Source organism: Podarcis melisellensis (assembly GCF_964234715.1).
Source record: "Podarcis melisellensis genome assembly, chromosome: 12".
Classification (NCBI taxonomy): Eukaryota; Metazoa; Chordata; class Lepidosauria; order Squamata; family Lacertidae; genus Podarcis; species Podarcis melisellensis.
In genome coordinates this window covers 37,404,225-37,425,758 of record NC_138544.1, presented here as the reverse complement: position 1 = coordinate 37,425,758, position 21,534 = coordinate 37,404,225, and the positions used below count along the sequence as shown (strand labels likewise).

Here is a 21,534-nt window from a genome sequence, read left to right as displayed (position 1 = left end):
ATACGTAAATGGCTATTTTGCAAACCTTGTAAACATTTCTGGATCTGGAACTGCTAGAAGAGCCCATTACTATTACGCTGCTTAGCCTCTGCTGTTTCAAAATTTATAAATACTTAATAAAACATCAAATACAGTGAAAATATTCAAGTATAAATAGGCCAACATTCTTAACTGAAATTCTGTTTGAAAGGTCTGAAACCATATTTTTCAATATAACATATTATGGAGTTTGCTTGGAGAAGAAAAACAGATTCTACTTTCATCACAAGATCATTGTTGTCAGTTCTTTGGGGACTGTGAGTGTTTGAGCTATATGCATGCCATTGCTGTGTGCAAGGGCACTATTTTAAAACACTGTGAGCACTGTGCACGTTGACAGTACCAATCACCAGCTGAAGGGAAGCCTTACTGAGAAGTTTAACCAGAACTTACCATATGGTCTGAGACTGTATGTGTGACCTGACTTTGCTGTGAGCCATGAGTGTATCAATGTGGTGGACAGGGAAAGCCTACTGTGTGGATCACCTCAAATTAATTCCAGAATCCAGTGCCCTATCTAAATACAATTAACTCCTTAATTCAGCGAGTAATTCCCCATTGGGTATGATTATGAGATGGAAAGCACACCCCTCCTTAATTAATTGGACTATCCACATGGTCAATTCCATTTTAGGACAATCCCAGGAAGCTGATACACACAACTCTTTTCTAAACTGCACTGTCTCCATGATGGATTTCAAGACAGCAGGCTTCTTTCTTTCTGTAGGTAGGCTTGAGACCCCTCCCTTACTTCCACCCTCCCAGTATACCCTTGCCTCCAAGCTATGTTTATTATTTCGTCTGAGGGTTAGTCAAAATCCTAGGCAGAGAGATACCAGCCAGCATCTTTCTAAAGAGTTTTCCCCTGTTTTTGAACTAACAGTACCAGTGGTGCCTTTGCGACACCAATATCCTGTGCCCCCCTCCCCCGTCTCATGCTCCAGTCTACATCAGGGTTATGGTACCCCTAGCGATGTCCCTGATGCTCTGTGCCCAGTGTGACTGAACCCGTTATGCTCCCCTAAATCTGCCTGTTACTAGGGCTCAAAGAACCCAAATATCAAATCAGAATTAGCTATATTATTACCCACTCCATCACTGCCTGAGCCTTACTAGGGACAGGGATGCACTCCACACAAAGTGTGTGCAAAGAAATCCTGGAAATCTATTATTCCTCTCTAGTTAACTTCTTTGACCCTTATGTTTTTTTATTTATTATTACATTTACTTATTTAATATATTTATAGAAGTATTTATATACTGCCCGCTCATAAAATGCCAGGACAGCATACAGCAACATAAAATCTGTAAAAGTAATGAAGAACAATTGTGAACATGACTGGCTACAATCAGTAAGACAACCGACTATATACCACCTTTCTTTCAAGGAGGTTGAATCACCCAACTGACCAATGTAGAGAAGACTAGGGTGGAATCTACACACATATAAAAAACGTTCTGCATTTTAAAAAATACATTGAATTTTCCATAAGGCTCACCATCGCCATCTAGTGTCACATTGTATATTGCACGTAAAACATACTTAATATATTTTATTTGCAACTGTATTGCTGAGTGCCAAGTTACTGTGGTATAGTGGTTAGAGTGATGATTAAGACCAGGGAGATGCAGGTTTGAATCCCCACTCTGCCATGATAGTGATTGGGTGAGCCAAGGTCACAGAGTAACCTACCTCACAGGGTTATTATGAGGATAAAATGAGGAGGCTTTTTATAAGTTACCCTGTGCTCCTTGGAGGCAAGTTTAATGAAGGTATTTTTAATTCTGAGACAGTTTTCCAATAATACTTCACTATTGTTTGTCCAGGTAACAGGATTGGTAATTTGTTAACATTTCTACTCCATTTGTGTTCCTGTCAATAGACTAAGTTCTCTCTGAAGTTTTTTTTTTTTTTTAACCCTGTTAGATTTGCTGACATCAAATCCCTGTTGTAGAAAACTGAGCTGGGAAATGATGGTGTAGCTGTTATCAACGTTTTGGAAAAATGTGTATTACTTTTGATGGAAGCTGAAATTAAAACAAACATTTCAGTACAATTGTAGCAAAAACCTACGGACTGTATTTTATAACCCTTTTCTTTCTTTACAATAAAAATCAATAACCTGAAGACAGACTGGACAGATTAACATACACTTTCTCTGATTCCCTGACATTAGAGCAAGGAAATGTTTGTCTACAGCAACTGACAAACTGGAAGAAAAAACAGTGGAAAAAAGCATCTCTCCATCTCACTCTTTTCTCTCCACAAACAAGTTAAAAAACATAGGAGCACTGTTTGCCTTTTGTCAGTCATCTGGACTCCCATAAATTATTTATTGTGATTTCCAAATCCACTTTATATTTCTTTCCAGGAATAAAGAGGTCACGCTGGTTTATGTAGTGAAATTTCTTCATCCTTTGCAATTCTTTGTTTATGCTTCCACCCCTCAAATCCCCAAAGAATGCAGAGAATAAAACAAAAGCTAGACTTTGCCTCTGACCACTCTACTAAATCTCACCTAGTTGTGACCTTTACACATTATTGTCCATTGGAGGCTGTCCAACACTAAATAATTCCCAGCTTCATACTGTTCACATCCTCTCACACATAGCTCAAGCTGTCCGAGGAATGAGAGATGCCACAATCGAACATATAATCAGTGTTATTTAACTCCCCCCCCCCAGTGCCCATACATCTGCCAACAGAGGAAGTGAGCTTGGCAGAGGGGGGTCAAGGCGTGATAGGACTCGTAGTCTCTGCTCATCCTGCCTTGGAGGCTGGACCAACAGGTGCAGCAGAAGCGGCAACCTATTGGAAGACAGCACAGTGGTAAGGTTGGGAACGGAAGGGAAGGAAAAGGGCTCATCCTTTTGCCACCACTCCAGGCTCCAGGGTTTCGGGTACATGGACTTCAGATGGTTGCCTTCAACTCAAGAGGCCAGTGCTTAGCCTCTTCCAACCCCTCAACATGCATGTTGCATGCATATCATGAAGAGGCAGATGGTTGGGTTGGAGTCTGAGTACAGAGTCCATCTCCATGCTTGGCCTCCTTCACCCATTCATGATTGGAGGAGCTCAGCCCTGCACCAACAGACATTGGGGGGCACCTATGGTAGCTTGTCTTGGGTTAGGGGAGAGGAAAGTCATTCTGGAACAGGCCATGAAGTGGTCTTTGCCTGCCTGCCTCTCTCTCCTGAAATCTTGATCTTCCAGTTCTAAGTTCTCAGTGCTAGCATTTCTAGTCATTGTAGCTGCAAAACCAAAGTCAAAGAGAAGTACCCCAAAGAACAGGTAGTTGTTATAAAGGTATAGTGCTTCTGTGATGAATTTGGGACACCCATTGATGTCCCATCAATGCTGCTACAGTGGTACCTCTAGATACGAATGGAATCCATTCCGGAGCCCCGTTCGCATCTAAAACGTAACTAGCAACGGCACATCTGCGCACGCACACGTCGCTTTTCGCCGCTTCTGCGCATGCGCGTGACGTCATTTTAAGCGTCTGCGCATGCGCAAGTGGCAAAACCCGGAAGTAATGTGCTCCGTTACTTCCAGGTTGCTGCGGAGCGCAACTCGAAAGCGCTCAACCCGAAGCACATTCAACCCGAAGCGCATGACTGTATTTGGATGCTTGTACATTTGAGGGAAACATGCTAGCATTTTGTGACTAGTAGGAGACAAACTAAGAATCAGAACAACTAAGGCTGCCTTGTGAGCTTCTGGTGTATTAGTGTGCCAGTCACTCACAAAGGCACCATTGCCTCTGGAGAAAGCCAGCATCTGGAAATACCCTATTTATTATAGCAAAGGATGGCCATCAGTTACCAATTTTCAGCATAACTTGTGGTCTTCAGGGACTCAAGCGAGAGAGGGACTTAGTACTTCGCATTTTACATTTCATTATTTAATGCACATCATCTGTCAATATAAATTATATCCCAAACAGGAATAAAATACTCCCTCTTGTGGTGTGAGATGAAATATTCCACTAATTTGAGAGCATAATCATTTTCACATGGGAAAGGTATACTAATTTCAATCAATCCTTTTGCTGGATTGCTGCAATCTTAGACATAAGGGCCTGGGCAATGAGACTTACCTAGGAATAAGTCCCATTGAATGTTCACCTAAATCTCTATCTGTATGTGTGTGCCTGTAGCAAGTTATACACACACAGAATCATCACGCATGACAATCTGCATTAAGAATTCCTGAAGTTGCTGCAGGGAAGTGTCCTCTGTGAACACCTTTTGTCATATTGGCAGGTCCCTCAGTTTCACTTGTGAAGTACACAGTGAGAAAAGAGTCACGGCTCCAATACAGAGCTAGAAATGTCCAGTCATGAGTAAATTCAACTGAGTTCAACATGGCTTATTCCCAGGTAATTGTAGACAGGGTTGCAGTTTGTTTGTTTTTTATAAAATATTTATGTCCAGCAATTTTTTTTTAAATCAGAGCAGTATACAATGTACATAAAATCATAAGATAAAAAATAAATTAAAAAGTTAAAATCAGAAATCAACTAACTGTGATGGAAAGATATAGTCTTAATTGCCTGCATAAGGATGGTGGAATAGAAATGCTCTTGGCATTGAAACAGAAGGTGGAGAAGATGTGGGAGGAAGGAGGATTCTTAACCCTTTCCCTGCACATTGTTTCTCCCCTGCACAATCCCATCTCACCCCATCCCTTCAGCAAAGAAAGGCTCTGAGGAAAGGCAAGCTGGAGAAGAACTAAAGTTCACTTCATAGTGAAGCTCAGCATTACAACATTCATATTCCAAAACAAGGAATACTTTGCTGTTTGTGTTCACTTGCCAAGGACCCAGTTTAAAGTTGCTGGATATCTGATAAGCCTTGGGTGAGAGAGGAGAAACTGAATTTGTTATTCTGCTGTCAGACTACAGGTTCAGGTGGTTTGATTTATTGAACGGTCACTTTTCTTTTCTTTTTATGAAGGGGCTGCTAATTAGAGAACGCCATCACCACAAGTCTTTCTTTGTGATATCCAAACATGACAAGGATACCAAACATCACTGCTCTCCTTAGATTATGTGTGCATACTAGATTATACATAGTGCCGCTTTCTCCCAAAATAGAATACCCTGTCAGAGCTAAGATGAGTTATTGCCAATAATTCTGTTATAAAGTGCTAGCGAACTCTCTATATTGACTTGTTATCAGCCTAGTGAATGACAATGTGCCAAGGGATGCGCATCCTCATTCATAACTCAAAGGAAGGTTAACTCTTCTGACCTTCCCGTCTTCTTTCATTTTTATTCTTGTCAAGAGCAGCCCAAAGAGGATCATTTGATTTCCTTTAAAAATCATTCTTCTTGCTGAAACCACCTGGGATTTTAAAAAATCCCATTTGGGATTCTTTTGCAAGTGCAAAAGAAGAAAATCCAGGTAGTCCACACCTGCTTCTAACTACTTAATGCTAACAAGGAAAAATCCAGCCATCCTGAGCTGCCCCAAAGTCTGTTGTTCACCTAAAACCCTCATCTCTGACCCTCACCTCTGGAACTTGCTGCAAGAAGCTGTATGTGGATCGTCTGCTTTTCCTTGGGCAAACCAACCAGATGGGCAGGGTATAAGAAATAAAATTATTAGTAGTATTATTCATTCCAACTCTTATTGAGATTCCAGTAAAAGCCCCTTATATCTCCTTCCCAAAAGTTTTCTGCATTTTTGCATCTATTCATTGTTAGTCTCTCTCTCTTTGCCTCTACTGTCTCTGCCAAAACCAAAATCTAGCTCTTTGGAGCAGAGATTGGTATTTTGTTTAAGTTCCAGAGTACATGCACACTGATGAAACTGTACAGATAGGAGTAATAACACAGCCATAGTAGGCAACCTTCTGTAGACAAATTGAGGGCAAATGACACGTAATACTAAATCATCAATCTATTCATTGCCTTCTATATACCATCTCAATATGATTTGCACATAAGGTAATTAAATGTTAAAAACACAAGAACAGTGAATACATCTGAAACACAACTAAACCCTAACAGAGTAGACACTTATGCTAAAGACCCACAGTTGGAAATGCCTGTTGGAACAAAAAATATCTTCAGCTGTTTCAGGGAAGAGACCATCTTGGCTGTGAGTCCTGGAAGACCTGCTCCCTGCCTTACTGGCTTTTCCCACCCAGACTGGGAAGGCGAGGCCCTGACTGACCCTAGTTACAAAAATTGGATGGGGGACCATGTGTTGAGAACCCGGCATTGCGGGGGGTTGGACTGGATGACCCTTGTAGTCCCTTCCAACTCTACAATTCTATGATATTCAATTCTATGATATTTAAAGGGCTGTCACATGGAAGATGTAGCAAGCTTGTTTTCTCCAGCTCCAGAGGCTAGGACCTGAACCAATGGCTTTAATTTACAAGAAAGGAAATTCTGCCTAAACATCATGAATAACAGCAAGAACTGTTCGATAGTGGATTGAACTCCCTCGGAAGATAGTGGACTCTCCTTCCTTGGAGGTTTTTAAGCAGAGATTGGATGGTCATCTGTCATGGATGCTTTAGTTGAGATTCCTGCATTGCAGGGAGTTGGACTAGATGACCCTCGGGAGGCCTTCCAACTCTATAATTTTATGATAAGCTTTTATGGAATGAAAAGTTATGAGAGTCAAACAAGATGTTACAAGATATACACTGATAAGAAATGAATCAGTATGATCACCCTAAAACTTTTGTAGGCACAAATAGTACTGAAAGTGTGATTGCCTGTGAATGCTCTGATAGCATCATGAACTCAGATCCCTACGGATGCACAGTAAATTGGGCATGTGGAGGGCTCCTAACATAGTCACCAGAAAGGAGGAAAGCAAACCAAAACAAAAGTGTGAAACATTTTTGTATGCTATTTTCACTAATATAAGCACATTTATACACGTTGCTTTGCTGGAGAACTAGATTGCAAAATTCAGAAAACTGAATTTCAAAGTATGATTGTGTTTTGGTGCACATATTGTTCTGGAAAATGTGAATTTTTTAGGCTCTCCCTCAAAGGCAAAGTGAATAGAATTTCCTCCCCATCCCTACTTGTCTCCCAGGTCTTACTTCTGGGCTCCTGGCTCACCTTAGACTGTTGCTCATGACTCTGCCTCAGCAATTCTAGTATCAACCTTTCTTACAAACTCATTGTAAAGATTACAGACTAGGAATGTGAAATGTTTTTAATCTTTGTAAGTGCTATATAAATGCTTCTGTAGAATATCTTCCTACAAGGATTTATCACACAGTGACTAGCTTTTCTCAATAACTTTAAAGAATGCAATCTTTCCATTGACTTTATTTCTGAGAATAATCTCATATTGGTGCCATTTCTAAAGAAGCATTTCAATTTTGAGCAGCAGCGTGGTATTCTCACCTCAAATATTGTCAAAGTTCAGATCTAGCAATTACTTATATATTTATGCAGGCCTCTGTATTTTTAAAAAGTTAAGGGTCTATGTGCAGTCCCCTTTTAGCAGCCTTGAGCAACCATTTATACAAATGAGCAGAATAAATTTGCAGCACATTTTAGAAGATATTAAAGCCTTTGACTCCTATGGCAGAAGCCTCATTAATCTAACCAATGCTACAGGAGTCTGAATGCGGTGTTGCTCTGGCTAGGATTCCAGACAAGAAATGAAGGGATTTAAAAACTCACATGGATCCTCCTCCATTCCAGGGTATGAAAGGTTGTCATCTGGATATCCTCTAGCCTTATACCAAGAGACCTTGTGGAAAGTCCAAACAATCAACTACAATACATTTATAGTCCTAACCCTGACCTTGAACAGTAACTAGAACACTAACTCAGAAGAGATGCCTGCCTTCATTTGGGCGGGGTAACTTCAATTTTGCAACTCTTTTTAGTTAACCACACACAGAGACTGCATGCAGTTGAACTGAATATGGTCTCATTGCTACTTCTGAAAACACAGTGATATTTTTTCAACAGTTATACTTGCTAATTTCTTTGTATGGATGCAGAAAATTGCACTTTCATTCCCGGGGTGTCATGGGACATAAATAAAACATGGCATTAATGTGACCATGTTTATTTAGGACACATGTTCCCTTGTGTAGCCTGAGCATAATACAGTACATGGATTTCAGCAGCAATGTTTTCATCTAGATATGTTAGGTATTTTATTATTAATGTAGACATTATTTTTCTCATAAAAGCATAAGTTTTGGGATTTTGTTTTTTCCTCTGACAACAATTCTGGAACTAGTTCCTCTGACAGTTCTGGAGCACAAACACCATGACAAATTGCAATTTATTAGTAATTTCAGCAACATAAAATGTTGCTGAGAAAGGTAATCTGTCTGACCGAGAAAGTGCCAATTTTCTTTTGTTGCAAAACAGCTCTCTTTGCAGCCTCAAAGTAATTAGATACACCTCACACAGGCAACAATAGCATCCAAGAACAGCATTTACACTGCAAATATATCAAATGGGTTCTGCATTAAAGTGGCAAATGAAGCATTTTATGCAGAATATTGAAAAGAGAATGATGTTGTGCCTTTCCATGGTAATGAAATACTAAAGGAGAACCCCAAATTCACAGGTTGACAGGCCAGAGGTTTCAAGAGAGCTGCACTTCAACTTTTAGTTTCTCAAAATGTTGCCTGGCACTAAGGGTGTCTGGCTGATTTCATGAGTGGAAGGTCTGAGTTCCAATTCCACTGCAATGAAACTAAGTTTTTTGAGACCCAGAGTTTTCTGTGTAAAAGGTCCCTGTTTTTAGGCTTTGGATCTCCAGTTGAAGGTTTCTCAGGTTGCAGGAAAGCTTTGGAGAGCCAGTACTAGTCAGAATAGATGATACTGGGGTTGACAGACCTTACTTCATACAAGACTGCTTCCTAGGTTCACTTCTTTGTATTTACTTCCTACCGAACCTTGCAGTTGTGGGGTGGGCTGCCTTTTTTTTAGAGGTTGGCTACAATCATTCTGTAGTTTAGACCTTATTAAAGCCCAGGCACACCAGCTTGCCACCATGACTGAGGGGAGTCGGTGCTGCACAACATGCTCTCATTACGCATGCATACCATGTGATGCTGCGAAATGCAGCCACTGTTTCAAAATGCAGCCACTGTTTCAAAATGCAGCCACTGTTTCAAAATGCAGCCACTGTTTCAAAATGCAGCTACTGTTTCAAAATGCAGTCACTGTTTCAGCCCCACACACCATAGTCCACATTTCTAGGCTGCAAAAACACAGAGATTTTCAGAAGTTTTCCATCCAAACATTCCCACCGGAATTTTATACCAGCTTTTCATTAACAGTTTTACATCTGCAGGTATAGCCCCCCCCCCGCCGCATTACCCATATTTACAAATGCTTACATTGCTATGCTCCTTTTAGGCATTTTGAAAACTCTCTCCTTCCATGACTCTTTCACAGTTAGCATACTATGTGCCAATATTTCTGCATCATAGTTTAAGAGATCCTGTAATTTACAAGGGAAGAGATTTTTTTTATATATAAAAAAAACAACCTTCCCGCCCCCACAAAAAGTCTTCTTGGAAATCTGCCAACATCTCCCCCTAGTATGTCAATGGCAAAATAATATAGAAATAAATAAATAAATCGCGGCAGGGATACCTCTGGAATTTAGCCAAAACTCTTGGGCAAATTGGTTTGTAATAGCAGTATGTCCTAAGGTACAACAGATGGAACTCCAAATGGGGCATCTGGTAGGTAGAAAGGCAGGCTCCTTTTCTTAGTTTCTTGGTTGCATTGCTTTGCTTTGCTTAGCTAAGAGACAAGAGATGCTGTCATTCTCATCAAAAGAAAAGCTGCCTGCTTTTCAGAGTGATGTGCAACCTGTGGCCTTCCAGATACTGTTGGATACCAGCTTCCATCAGCCCCAGCTAGCACTGACAGTGGTCAGGGATGATCAGATTTGTTACCTAAGAACATTTGATGACACGCAGGTGAGCCACCACTGACCTATAGGAAGGAATACTGCCTGTATCCCTTTTGCTTCTTGGCACAAATTTATGAATTATAAAGGAGGGGGAGGAACAGCTCAGTAGGAGTGCACATGTAAATTCGCCTTGGAACGAACTGGCATTGGTTCACACATCGTAAACCTCATTACTGTACTAAATGGGCTTGCAATGTTTTGCACATGTACAATTTCATTTACAATTTCATAAGACATCTTAGCCTTATATCCCACTTTCAAAGGAGTTAACAGAAAACAGCTTAGCACAAAATATCACAATATTTAAAACCACAACGTATATCAAAATAATATAAAACAGGTCAAAGCTTACATCCATGTCAAAACAGCAATAACTGAGTAATAAGGATCCTCCTTCTGGCCTTCATGTCCCCTCCCCTCATTTAGCTCCATTTGAACAATGATGGGAGATGCTTCTCCATGGGAAGAACCTATGAAACTAAGTATTATGTCATCCATGTGCTCTAAATTTCTGCACCCTCAAATGCATGCTAAATGAGACAACTGATTACTGTATGGAACACTCTTTCTCTCCAAAATGAAGTTTTTTTCTGCCCTCAGAAAAAAGAATCCGAAAAATATACTGTTTTCCACAGGCCCCATAGTGATAGCATAATTCTAGAAGATTTTTGTGACCCTCAAAGACGCCCCTAAATTGTTTTTTGTTTTTAAGTTGTGTGGTTTTTTAAAATTATAAAATCCTGACCACTCACATGGGTCCTCTGCTGTGATGCTATTTTTAAAAAAGCTGACAGTTCCTATAGTCCCCTCACCTTCCCAAATGGTTTATTTGTGGCAGCCCTACAACATCCCCTCCAAACTTGTCCTTTGATTTTGTTCAAAAAAACTGAACTTAATCGTGAATGATGAAAATGGTTTAAAGTACAGTAGTGTAGAATAAGTCTTCTGAAGGTGGTGTTGCGACAGTTGCAGTTCAGCCATACCAATTTGACATGAGGCCCCCAGAGGGTTGACACATGTGTCAGTGTAGACCTTTGCCTATAAAAAGCCAGCTACTCCTGCTCGAAATGTTCCTCTCCCTGATCCTTTTCTGCTGGCCAGAAAATGACTGCAGCAGCCAAAATAAACAGTCCTATCTCCCAGCTTGAAGCTGTTCTTGTTGTCTCTAGAAAACCTTACCATGGAACACAGATTTTCTAGACCAATATATGAAGCCACGAGTAGACAGAACAGCTTGTCTTTCATTCATATATCTATATATCCTGTCTTTTTGTTTTGTATGCATATATGTACACACACACACACACAGAGAGAGAGAGAGAGAGAGAGAGAGAGAGAGAGAGAGAGAGAGAGAGAAAGCAGGCATGAAAATCTCCCCTGTAACCTCCAGATAAACCTCTCAGTAGCAGATTGAGAAGCAGCATAGATCCAAGGTGTCCCTCCACTACCATGTCCCTGCAACCAAACATTGACATTCATGAACCAATTGATTGCCCAGGAGCCAAGGCGCTGTTCTGTAAATACATCCCCATTTTAAAATTTCAAGTCAATTTCAGCAAGCAAGAGTAAGGAATTAAAGCAATCAATTTCTTAGTGCGTGCTAAAAAGCACAATGCCATCTTTGAATGGTTAGTCTGATGAATGCCGACCAAGCAGGCGCAAAATTGGCACATATGCTTGTAATATATCTTGATTTTAATTATCAACAGAGAAAGAATTTCAGGGCAAGGGAGCTCAAATGGCAACGGAATTGAGTTTTGTGACGTGAGAAAAGCATGTGTTTCAACAGCATTGTTTGTACGCAAAGGGCCCCAAGTTCAGTCCCAGGCATCTTCCGTTAAAAGATCTCAGGTGGAAAAGGCTTGAGGGTCTGATTCAGAATATAGCAGCTTAATTTGTTTAATTGACTAGAAATTACTTAGAGACCAAACCCCAGGATTCTTTTGTTGGAATATCTTCAACTGATGCTGGTCTTCAACTGGTTGTTCAAGACCCTCTGCCAGTTTGCAGCCTGATCTAAGAGCATCAATATCACCCAAAATTGACATGGGCAGGGCTAGCAGTTGCAGGTGGTATCAAGAGGCAGGGCACAGCGATACAGGACACAGCATCCCTGACTGGTGCCCATCACCACATCTTATGGGGAAAAATTCCAGAGTTCAAAGCTACACTTTGTACTACTTTTGTGAAGCAGTCCTTTCTGTTGTCTTTTCCCAAGTCTCCTGTCAATCAGATTCATTAGACGATCTTCAGTTGTAATGTCAGGAGAAAAACTCTCTCCTCCACCTCACTTTCTCCACCCCATGTTCAAATTTATACACCTCTGTCATATCTCCTCTTACTTGCCTTTGTTCCAAATTAAACAGAGATTACACAGAGATGGTCAGGAATTGCTGCTGGCATCTGTCTCAAGAGACAATGGCATGTGCTTCCAGGGGTGAAGTCAAACCGCTGGAGAATCACAGTGTCTGCTGTGGTTGCAGAGACCGGTAACTCATAACTGCCTCCTCCCACATTGTTTTTGTTGTGTTAGTGGCACTGAAATGTCCTCTCTGGGACACAAGTCTTGGCAGTGTGCATGGAGGTCCTGGGCTGCCCAGACGACAAGACCTCACTGATGTGGTCCAAAGAAAAGCAGAGCAATTACATTTGGCACCAATGTGGCTGCAAAAGTGCTGGAAGGAGGCATACAAGACACCATCCAGACACCTTAGAGACTCTGCTCCTGATTTGTGTAGGGTTTCTCCTTAGCCTTTTCTTCTCCTGAAGATGTCCCACAAGGCAATGGGTACGGACTTTTTCTTGGAGTTTATTCCTGAAGCCTTTCTCACTAATTAGTATAGCCACAAGGCCGCAGAGGTTTAGGGTTGGCGTTTTCCTTCTCCTAAGTGGGCTACCTTCCCAGGTTGACGAGCCCCATCTGCCCCTTGCTCAAGATTAGGGATGATATACAGTTCCCAGTCGGTTAGTGGTCTGGGATCCAATCAGAGCATGAAAGATTGCTATAACATTCAGGGAAATGGGGGTTAACATTCTACTACATCTAGAATCAAAGGATTTGGGATCTACCCAGTTAAGTGGGTAGTTAAGTGGTACATAACAAGTACTGTTTTGAGATAATAAACTTTCACACATCTGTAATGTAAGCTTAGTCAAAATCAGACTGTCAAGAATATAACACTGCCAAAGAGAAACATTTCAAATATGACAAACTGCATAGTATGTTGAACTGCAATGCCTTCCCTGTTCACTGATCAATGAAATGAGTTGGCTAGCACAAGAGACTCCTATCTGAACATGGATACTTCTTGGTTAAATTAAGAACCCCTATTTGGGAATAACACCTTCTCTCTCTCTCTCTTCACTAGACAAAACTAATATAAGTGAGAAAAGTGAAGAAAGTAATTGGTGTAGGTCAGGTAGTGGTGCCAGGGAACAGTTCAGGTGAAGAGCCAATAAAAGCTAAAAATAAGCCACGGGTTTTCATTTGACAGATGGTAGGGCAGTTTTATCTTTGCCCTGGCTCAGTAGCACAGGTAATATTTTAGCTGGTGAGATGGCAAAATGTACAAAATACAAGCCTAAACAAATGGCTTTAAAGCTGCATGATGCTTCAATTTTGTTCCCAGATGCACCGATTCCAGCATGATATAGGCCATGCCTCTTCACATCTATTCTATTGCAAAATTTCCAATGAACACATGTTTTTCCAGCACTTTTCATTCCTGTGCAAACCTATCTAGAGTTAAGTCTCTTCACTTTCTTACGGGGGAAATATACATGCCCTGAGAGATTATTCTAGTAGTTACTGTAACTGAGACATGTCTGAAGAGAAAATTCTTGGAGACACAGCATGAGTTACCATCATTAAGACAAATGATCCCACCTTGATTGAGGGGAGCCAAGGAGTGTTAGGTCAGAATTTGGCATGGTATACACTGGCCTTGATCGGATCTCCAAATAAACACTGCTGGTTTGCTATGTGGCACATGGACTACTACAAACCATGTGGAGTTGCTCAGGTACAATGTGACTTGTAAGAATGTACTGAATGAACACCCTCAAGATGTGGGGGGAGAAGACATAGGGCCAATGACGTATGAATGCAAAACTGCAATTCTGTATGAATACAAAGAAAAGGAAAGATTGTACCACTATGGGCACAAAATTCATCTTCCTCAAACTACCTTATATCACATTAAGATCAAGTTTCTAAATCCCTGACTGACTAATATATGCTTGAAAATGTGTGCATAATGTTTGCTGAAATCTCAGAAGTCAGAGAGGTGGCTGCATAAGAGTTTGGTGGTTTGAGACAGGATTTCAGTATCCATTAGCAAAATAAATAAAGCTGGCAAGTAGTTAGAAGGACCAAAGAGAGAGTTGAGGACCATAAGCAGGTGGCAGGCAGAAGGCTGAGAGGGAGAGACATGCTTGATTTCTGCTTGAATCCAAGCATGTGACTATGGGAAAAGCAAGACCTTCTGGGGTGTTAATCAAAGGCTCAGGTTATATACAGTAGTACCTCAGGTTAAGTACTTAATTCATTCCGGAGGTCTGTTCTTAACCTGAAACTGTTCTTAACCTGAAGCACCACTTTAGCTAATGGGGCCTCCTGCTGCTGCCGCGCCGCCGGAGCACGATTTCTGTTCTCATCCTGAAGCAAAGGTCTTAACCTGAAGCACTATTTATGGGTTAGCGGAGTCTGTAACCTGAAGCGTATGTAACCCGAGGTACCACTGTATATGTAAATAAACCATATATCCTAAAGGCACCACTGTCTCTACTGTACCTCATCCTAAGGAAACCAAACCCTGAGTAAAATCTTGCACTGCTCAGAGACTGGGGTGGTGTGCAACAATATTTTACTGAAAAATTTGTCTTTATGTGAGACAGAATAAATATGGACTCTCAGAATCTATGCTTTTGATTTTTAGTCTGAAATACATACAGCCCTAAATATGGTATTAGATACCAGGAAGATATTAGTTAAGTATTACCGCTCATAAATTTGTTTTCCTAACCTGCAGGAAGCTGGCAGCTGCAATGGGCTGATGCTTCTAATTAAAGAATCTTTCATTGGCTTACACTTAGATGATTGTTAAATAATGCAGTTTACATGAAAGCCTTATTTGACCTTTTTATACAATTAATTAGGAAACTAGTGTCTTCTACTATTTTCAGTAAAGTAAATTACTTTGGATCATCACCACAATTAAATGTAGGATCTCTTCTCCTTCAATGGCTACCTTAGCTTTTATGCTAGACACGAGAAATTAAAAAACAACCATTTTAGCAAAGAGCTGGATTATTTTCTGTTGAAGCAGCTTTCAATTTCACTGAGATAATTTAAAACATATTGGCTTGCATCCAAACTGCTATTTTAGGCAGACCCAAGGGCTTCTGCATGTCCTGTCAGATTTTTGACTGTTTCTTCTCTTTGAACAGCAGATTTCCATGGCATATCACAAAGGATATTTGAAGCTCTTGTCAGTTTCAAAAGCGGTTTGCCAAGCACCATGAGGGAGCCGCTGGAGAAACACAAGTCCAAAGCTCTCTTGGGCATGCATGTGGAACTAGTTGCACAGTTCTATGAGCCACTGTGCTTGATGTTCTAAGCCTGCTAGATTAACCAAAGCCATTGCTATGTAGTGGAACACTTCCAAGGCTCTGCAGAAACACACACAGCCCACGTCTCTAAACTATAGAATCATTAAAGGACACAACTATCCTACTGGGCATATATTAAATTTTAATTGCTAAGGGCTTGTGGATGCAAATTTGCTCATTTTGAATGGTGGGGGGGATTAAGGATAGGATAAAATGGGAATTAGAAGGAGAGATGCTTTGCTACCAGGTCTAGCACCAAGTATGAGGCAAGCCCTCTCCCAATCAGTGGCCTCCTGGCTGTGTGCTTACACTATGAGAGATGCTCTGGGTCTCCAATGGAAATGTTGAATTGTGGGTGGCTTTCCAGAGCCAACTGTTGCTGCCAAGTATATTTGCATCTGGGGAAACAGTCAAGTGGGAGGGGCACAACAGGAGTTGGTGTTGGTAGGTGAAAAGCAAGTGTCAATGCCAATGCTACCCTGCCTGTAATCTCTATTTTCTTTTGCCAGGTCTAGCTAGGCTCAAGAGGAAAACATCAAAGTATCTGCAGCCCTCATCATTCCAACCAGCAAAAGAGGAGTCATCTGCATTGTACCTTTTGGTAATCTTGGTTTATCCTTGGAAAAGAAGGTCATAAGTCCTTCTTTTATGGTGCTGTGGATTTCAAAAGCAGTTTTTTTTTGCACAGGAGAGTGTCTCTGCAGTATGTAAACTGATGCAAATAATTTAAAATTGAGACTTCTCCCACAAAGGCATTTCATACTTAATATCCAACCATTATGGAGATGTGACCCTGTAGCCATTTCCTATTTGCTTCCAGCAATTGTATGCTGAAAACAAGCCTTGGACACTTAAATCTGCTACCTGCTGAGATGACTAGGAAAACGGAACAGTATAGTTAAGCCATCTTCTACTTTTAAAGTGGATCCAGATCAAGAACAGGGAACCTTTCCCATTCAAACATTTGCAGCAGGCTACTAATGCAGCAGGAAAAAGGTGGGGGACTATAGTGAATGTGAATCTTAGATCTGCCCATCTTTTCAAAGGAAAAAATTGGCCGATATTGAAAATAATCCCCAAAATCCAACTGCAGTTCTTACTACTCTTTTACCTGAATTTTTATCCAGTCTATGGAAATCATACTTTTTACATTCTAAAAATATTCCCACTCACCCATTTTTTTAGCACTGTCAGAAAACTCAAAAACACATTAGTGACCCTTATTCAAAGCAATCCAGTCTTGTGTGCACTGGAAAGGTTTATTATTCCAGGTCAGCAAAGCTTTGACTGAGTTTTTAAATTGCACAGTTTAAGAGTAGCATAAGATTCTCTTATGATAATTTACCTGCAATAAGCCTAGACTTTCCATTTCTCATTCGTAGAAAATGCAACACAGCCAATGATAAAATCCTTTGCCTATACTTTAAAGATTTCATTACTTTCCCAAAGGATTTTCTATTATTACTGATTTTCCACTATGACTGATAGCTATTTACCTCTTGTTTCTATTAACATTTTGGATTAATTTTGCTACCATGGCCTACAAGGAGTTGAAACAGATAGCCAATCAGATTCAAGCCTCAGGCAGCTCCCATCAAAGTTAGAAACTCAGTTCAGTACAGTGCATCAAACCCTTGGTCCAAAGTCAGCTACTGACACAGATTATTACCAGCATGCATGTTATAGGGAGGTGAAAAGCTGTGATTTCAATAACTCCAGAGAAAGCCCAATGTATGGTCTGAAAATGTAGCATAAACGTGATATAAAGTGAAGGTGGACATGTTATGTTCTGTGTCCCACCATTGATTCCATTACCCTTCATGAGTTAGAGGGTGAAGTTCTGAAGTAGGGAGCCTCTTGTGTTGATGGAGGCTCACTACAAGATAAAGTCTCAACGAGTATTGGAGGCTCCCCCTGCAGAAATTTGCCCTCTAGCTTGTGGACAGGGAGAGAGGTGGAAACTGTGGGTGAGAGGAAAGGAAAGTTAGCAGGCTTGTCCCTGCTCTACCTCATCACACGTTGCTTTTACACACTAGAATGCCTGAAGAAGATTTATGCTGTTTATAGTATTTTTACTTTCACAAAGTAGGAATGTGGCTGCACAACTGCGTCTCCTGGTCACACCATACAACATGTCACTACCCCCTCATATCTATCTCTCTCTCTCTCTCTCTCTCTCTCTCTCTCTCTATCTATCTATCTCTCTCACACACACACGGCTTGGGGGTGGGGGAAACAGCCCCCCAAAAAAAACCTTGGAAAAAGCCTCTTTTTCTGAATCTAATTTTCTGAATTCTAATTTCCCAGCACCTGGCATGCAGAATAATAGTGAGTGACATCAGAGAGGTGAGGAGTGATAGAGATGTCCCTCCATTCCACTGATGCCATCAGAGCATCAATAAAGGTAGGCAGTAGGAGGGAACTTGAAGGCAGGGCTTAAATTTCTCTCCAACTAAGTCTGAAATCTGAATCAAATATGAACTTTGAGAGTATGTAATGCTTGTTCTGCACCAAGGCAAATACTGCAAGACAGCCCACCGTGATATATACGGTATCTTGGTGGCATCACATCCTGAACATTCAGTGTCAGAACTGACCCCCTATTCTAGATTTTGCTCTAATGTTTGTAATGGGAATCACATTCCACCAAACCTAATCAGGACATTTCAGAAGACTATGTATTTTCAGCACCTGGATCTTGACCAATAAACAGGCTATTTATATATTACCTCTTTTGGTTCCCGTCCCTTCCTTATGCTAGTTGAAAAAGGCAACAGCTGTGATGGCTGATGACACCTGGTAAGAAGTTACAGTGTCCAGGTGACAGATTCAGTACTACATTAATCCATTAACAGCTTTGTGGATTGTAGGAAATGTCTCCAGCTGGCGTTATTCCTGGCTGCTCCACTAGCTGTAGGTCATCAGGCTATGGGGCTGCCCTTCTATTGGCTAACTTTAGCTGGCTGGTATGTCTTGCTCTCCAAAATGCCATTAAGATTTTGCCCATTTATGTTTAGATGCAATTAATTGACTGTGACAGGCAACAGCAGTGAAAATCCCTACGGTTTTCATGTTACCATTATGGGATAGCTACCTGAATGTATAAATATCCAAAAACTATGTCAATGATTATAAAAATAAAATAATTTTACTGGTTGAGTAGCATATTGCGATTACAAGATACATGATTTCACTAAATTCAGAATGTAGTTTTGCTAGTAAAGGTAAAGGGAAGGGAATGCTACAAATTAATAAGCCTGGGATAAGAGTAAAGGTCAGTGTTAAAACAATGGCATTTGTGTTATCCCACTTCACACCCTTTGCAGCCAGTTTGGGTCTAGTTTTATTATGGACCAAAGCTCTTAATCTGAAGCACGGAGAATCAGATCATTTTTCTGTCCATGTGGAAGCTGTAACAAAATGTATTAAAATCAGGGAATGAGGTTTTGAACTCTATGCATTGGATTTTATGTGGGCTTGTCTTTTTGAATTATGCCTACATGTGGGCATCTGAGAGACTGGAGATAAAAGAGGTGCACTATGAGTAAGAAGGGAAGGTGCACTCTCCTTACGCCATCCAGTATAATCCAGTCTTCCCTCTTGGGTTTACCCATGTTGTGTTTTTATGCCTTGGCAAATATAAATAGGGATATTCTATGCGGTATCTTTTAGAATGTTTATGTAGGCCAGAGAGAAACTATAGTAAAATACTATAAACTTCACACAAAAGCAGTATATTCTTGAACCCAAATGAAAGCACCAATGAAGTGGTATGTCAATCAAAATGGGGTCAAATATAGGGTAGCTGACAGTTGGAGACTTAAAGGAAACATCCCTTTGTGGCTTATTTCTGAACACAACTCCCCAATCTACTGTTGAAGCTATTTCTGAACACAACTCAACAACCTACTGTTGAAAATAGTAATTAAATTTGTATATATTTCATCGACTTAATGAGCGCCAGATGTTTGATCAAGAGAACTGAGCTAAAAGCTGAGCGGAAGATAAAGGTCTTTACAAAAACAAAAAAGTGCACATTTATTTTTCTCTAAGCAGCAATGGGATTATATAAATATAGTCATTTAAAATCTGTTGTTCTTTATATGAAATAAAAACATGATATAGACACGGTTGCCAAGTATATGACACTGCAAATGCCAAGTAGGAATGGAATGAGATGTTGAGTGACAGGGGATCTTGCCACTTGACTCATTTTTATAAGTTCTAGTCCCCTTTCAACTGGAAATGCAGTTTGTGCTCCATTTCTGTAATTTCCCACATCCCTGCTAGTTCCACTCTCACCTTCCCTACTTTGGGGACTGAAGACAGAGCTAACATGAGTGGGCGGGCTGGCAATGTCCAGACAGGAAAGGTCCCACAATGCCTCTGTTTAGCTAAAAATACTGCACAAAGCAAAAGCGGTTGGGGGGGGGGTTGTAGTTTTCTAACTATAAGTTTGATGATCCCCAGCAGTAAAGAAGCCACTCCACATATCATTTACAACTAAGAAAACGTCTTGCAGGTCTTTCTTATATACAAATGCGGCTTCAGCTGTCTGTTGCTCCTTTCTTTTAAGACAGACATTTCCTGCCCTAAGACTGCACCAGGGAATGACATCATGGTGTAGCAGGCCGGCCCGCCCATGAGGCAGACTGAAGCAGTTGCCTTTGGCAATCCCATGAGCAGCAAACCCTTCCCACTGCCAGGGTTGTGTGGCTGCTGCTACAGCCTCTGGAAAAATCTTTAAAAGCTCACATGAGGCTTTGGCGGCAGCACCTTCCCATTTTGCCTCAGGTGGCAAAACAGGATGGGCCATGCCCTGTGATGCAGCATAACTCCCATGAGGCACTCTGTCCTTAATTTGAGGGGGACACAGGCAGATTGCTGAGGGTAGCCTAGCAGACACTTGAAGCAGCTGTGAATCTTTTCTTCTTTTAAGAAACAAACCCAAATCCTTGGCTACCTCGGTCCAAATGCTCTGAGATTTTCGCCCCTTCTCCCACAAGAGCTGAAAAAAGTTTGGACCAAATGTCTCAGCATAGCACTCCATTTAATAGTACAGGCAGCTTCTCCAGGGCATATAGCAAAAGCTTTATCTTCATGGCAATAGCTGCTTCTTATAAACATTAATTTCCAAAAGTCCAACACCTTCATGCATCGTTAGATATTTATATCACACTGAGCTTATTAAGTACAAAGTAAGTAGTTTACTGTTATTCATGTCTAAAGTAGTTAAGCAAAAAGAGTGGTTCCACATAAAGTTTTAATTCCGAATATCTTCTGAGCAAATTTATTCATTTTGATTTTTCTGCACATGGCCATCACTGCCACAGCACACTAATTTTGAAAACACATCAATAATCAGAACAGACATTTATCACCTAGCTATTTGATTTATGGACTTGAGAGCTTCTGGGAGCAGTATACACTTCTCATAATGATCCATTAAATTGAGCAGCTAGCTGAAGATTGGTCAGTGATTGTTAGACATTTGTGCTAATTTGGGCGGCCGCGGGGGGGGGGGGGTATACTTCCATTGTTTTGATATTTCTGATAGCTTATCACCAGGGGACTAAATATTGAAGTTACCATTTATCTTCAGGCATCTGAATTACTTTCAGTATAACTGGGCAAGGTTGACAGTAATTTGTTGCAGATAATTTTCAAGCACAAAAAAAAATCAGTATACATTTTGGTGAAGATAGCAAGGTTTGGAATTTCACAAATGGCAGGTGATTGTTCCACGATAAACATGTAGTACACCCAAAGCCTGGAGTGAGGCAGGTTGTGTCAATGGGACTCCAATCATGTGACTAACAAAATGACCACTGGGAAAATTTACAGTGAGCATACTGGAAAATAATGATTCCACACTGGGATGTAAGATTACTAATAGTATGTTTATTTATACTAGACTAATAGGCTTGGAGCCTAAGTTAAATTAACTTAAGG

At 40.7% G+C, this 21,534-nt stretch overlaps 1 protein-coding gene and 1 long non-coding RNA gene across 5 annotated transcripts in view; one reads left to right on the top strand and one right to left on the bottom strand.

The window, feature by feature from the left end:
• LOC309353434 overlaps positions 1 to 16,249 on the top strand; it is a 37,314-nt gene extending 21,065 nt beyond the window's left edge. Inside the window, exon 3 of one of the 2 annotated variants that reach the window (XR_014161848.1) lies at positions 16,092 to 16,249. This is a non-coding gene — a long non-coding RNA (uncharacterized lncRNA). Of the gene's footprint in view, positions 1 to 1,966; positions 2,427 to 16,091 lie in introns of those variants that run through there. The other variant, XR_014161849.1, reaches the window with a different exon arrangement.
• The window catches only part of MALRD1 (MAM and LDL receptor class A domain containing 1), a gene marked incomplete at its 5' end in the record, with an annotated part of 228,456 nt that overhangs the window by 97,342 nt on the left and 109,580 nt on the right, over positions 1 to 21,534 (bottom strand). The gene's annotated exons all lie outside the window — the stretch shown is intronic.